This window comes from Vigna radiata, chromosome 5 (genome assembly GCF_000741045.1).
Source record: "Vigna radiata var. radiata cultivar VC1973A chromosome 5, Vradiata_ver6, whole genome shotgun sequence".
Classification (NCBI taxonomy): Eukaryota; Viridiplantae; Streptophyta; class Magnoliopsida; order Fabales; family Fabaceae; genus Vigna; species Vigna radiata.
The window spans coordinates 6433535-6437273 of NC_028355.1; the positions used below are offsets into that span (position 1 = coordinate 6433535).

General features: G+C 32.8%; 1 protein-coding gene across 1 annotated transcript in view; it reads right to left on the reverse strand.

The window, feature by feature from the left end:
• Positions 1-3739, reverse strand: part of LOC111241653 (serine carboxypeptidase-like 1) — a 57940-nt gene that overhangs the window by 10971 nt on the left and 43230 nt on the right. The gene's annotated exons all lie outside the window — the stretch shown is intronic.

Genomic DNA, 3739 nt, shown 5'->3' on the forward strand with positions numbered 1-3739 from the left:
TATATATATATATATATATATATATATATATATATATATATATATATATATCAGAATTTGTTCTAAACTCTTATCCCATTTCTCTTAATTTTAAAATACCAGAATCAATGTCTTACATTTATCTTATTTACCACGTACCAAAACAGATTGAAAAAATTATACTAGCGCTCTTGTTACTCCCACAGTCCCAAGTTTAACTAATTTCAATAAAAAAAAAAATTGTATCAGTACATATTATCATTCTCATATTAACATGTTTCAGAATTTAAAAAGATAATATCCTTATATTTAACTTTTCAACTCAGTTATTCGTTGATACCCAAATTTCAATTGATTCAAACATATCCCACTTCTTTTCAAGATACAACCATACCATTAATATAACTACATCAAAAACATTTCAGACTAAACAGAAATTACTGCGTCAACAATGAACTCAAGGCTCATGAACATGTCCAAACATAATTTCTTTGCATATATTAGATTATAAAAACCAAAACCAGATTTAAATGATGTTGTACTAAAACGTTTTACAAGTCCTTTTTAGTTTTCATTAAATTAAGCTATTCGGTTTAAGAATTATCACGTTGTTCATGGATTTAAGATGAGTGAGAACAATAACACTGCATCTCTTAGCCGAAAAGATGTCCCACCCATGTGACAATTAAGATGCAACTTCAAATAACTTAAAGTGTTGCATGTTGATGTATTAATTCACTGTTTGGTTTGTTATACATTCATTCAATATGACGAGTAATGGAACAACAAATAATGGTGACGAAATATAGAATGAAAAGGGTTACAGAATGGTGAATAAAAAATAGGAAATTGCAGGGTGGAACGAAAACGGGAAGGAAATAAAGATGAGAGTAATTGCAAACAATAGTGAACAGAAGAATTGTAGTGGTGAACGGAGCAATCATAATGATAAACAAAGCAGAGGAAGTTCACAAAAATGATATAACAGAGACAACAATGACAAGTTCATGTAATTTCTATTTAAATTTATTCTAGATGACTTTTGACTTTAGTTTATTCATAAAATCGAAACAATAATACTTTTATGACTTTGATTATATTAAAAACTGAAATAATATCTGCAAATATATTATTTTTTGCAGCAATTTTTAAATTTTTTTAATCTTTTTAACCTCTAATATAAAAAAACCAAAACCATAAAAGTATATGCCTTGAGTCTGGAAAACAAAAGAAATTTAGAAAACACATTAAATAAACTCCATAAGTAAGTACTGAAACCAAAATACAAATTAAATTTGAAATATAATAATTATATTGTTGTATTGATGTAAAGTTAAAATAATAAGAATATACAAAGAATAAATTAATCAATGTTAACTTAAATTATTTAGATTGATATGTAAAAAATGAAAAAGTAAGAAAATTAGTGTTCACATAATTCATAATCAATCTTACCTAATTCAAACAAGTGTAGGAAGCAAAACCCCTCAACTAAATTGTTTATTAAGATTATAATAAATAAAACATCATTAATTTCAATATATCAATATTTGCGATGATGTATAATGAAATAAAATTAATAACTCTTCTTTATTTACAAATACATTGATTAGGTTATTTACCGATAAACATTGTGTATTAACTCATCTCGATTTGACACAAATACTATCATTTATAATTAACTCGCAACTAAATATAATAATGGAAAGAAATTTATTGTTTTTTTTAAGCGATTATTCAAAATTAAAACATTACTTGTTCCGGTCGGGATTTCGTTCAAGCTCCCTTGCACAATTTTCCACTTCGAACCGTCCGGTCTTTCGCTACTCCAACTTTCATTCAGTCTCTTTTAATAAAGGTAGAGATAGAGAGAGAGAGAAATAAATGTGCATTCAATGTGTCCTCTACCTCTTACCTTTGATCCCTATTTATAGTTTTCCTCATGGGCCCATGATTAGTGAAACCTTAATCACGGCCCAATCGCAGGCCTTTTGGGGCTAATTTGGTTTTACCTTAATCCTGGATGCTTATCATGCTTACATCTTCTACCTCTACCGTACGTCCGTGTAGCACCTTAAGTTAAGTTTTCGTGTGAGCGTCTGGTTCTATGGTGGGCAGGCCCCCCGAGTTCTGATTGGCATATTTTTGACGTAATGACGTATTTAACCGTCCGGCCTTCTTACTGTGATGAATTCTTCAAGGTTTTTCTTATTGATGCATTTGTGACCGGCTATGATTATACAGTCATGCGAACACGACAGCGTCGTACTAGCGTCCCGACTCCAGACATGGCCAGCTTGGTTGCCGGCCGTCCGTACGGCGACTGGGGGCTTCGGAGCCCATCGCCTAAGTCATACGTTTCGTCTCTCAGGATTTCTTCAAAGTTTCTGATACACGTAGGTTAGTCCCGGCCACCGAGACCGGGCTTCACCATTGTGTTTCCTCGGGTTTTGGTGTGGCGGTCGTCCTGACGATCCCTAAGACCGTCCGTCTACCTCCCTACAGTACACAAGCCCCCCAAGCCTGAGGTCACGTAGTGACCGAAAGGTTTCAAATCCTAAGGGTTGACGGTTCCGCTTCCCTAGTCGTGTCTTGGGCGAGAAAAGTACGTGGCGCGTCGTGATTGGCAAATGAGTCTCTGGGAACTTAACCGTCGCGCATCTGGGTCATTGAACGTGGGTTGATCTATTTCAAGTAAAAGGGCTGTTAGAGATGAACAACCATGGCCACCGGATAACCAAAGCAGGAGAGGATCTTCTTTGGGATTGTTATCTGACTCAATGAAATAATAAAATGTTTGGACATCTTATGATTCTCCCACTCCCACATACCTTTCATATCATCAAATGCTTTCAATCTCATAACCCAAAACTTAAAAGCATAGATAGGATTAGTATATAGTTAGCAATAAGAGTTGAAGTTACCCAGTTTCAAGAACAAAAGGAAGGGGTCCCTCGAATCCTGGAAGGAACTTCACTCTGGAGGCACAAGATGCTGCTTCAATGGAATAGTATAATAAAAGAAGTAGGAAAAGTAGAATACCACGCTGAACCAAATCTGAAGAAATGACTATTGAGTTCAACTTTCCCATTTTTTATGCTCTTTTCTCAACCTTTTCTCTCATCACTCTCATGGTTTATATAGATGCAGCTAGCTTATAAGCACAGAAAGTAAAGGGCAATCTAATGGATGCCTAAAGTTGGATATTAGTCCATAAGATTTGTTTTTACGCAGTTTTCAGCTTTTTTATTGGATTTTAGCTGTAGTTATTGAATTTGAAGGCTTTAATAACGGTGACTTTGGTCCGTACGGTAATTTAATGCTGTATTATTTTCTATACAAGGTGGTATATAGGTTTGTTTGATAGGTTTGTTTGGTAGGTTTGTTTGATAGGTTTGTTTGGTAGGTTTGATAATTGGTGGACGAAAGATATGTGGTGTTAAATTACAAGATTTATTATATGTTCTTGTTATTAATCGTGAGTTCAATTTTTAAGATAATTTTTTATAAAATTTAAATTTTATTAATATTTTATTTGATTATTGAAATAAATACATATTTTTCTAAAAGGAATTCTTTTTTTATGATCTAGAATTTTATTTAATTTTTTTTTATGATCTAGATGTCCTTCACTTCCATCCAAACACTCCAAGTTATCTCACACCTTCCAATTGGAAAGTCTTCAATACTTGTCTCCCCTAAGCTGAAGAAGAGGACTAACTATATATATATATATATATATATATATATATATATATAT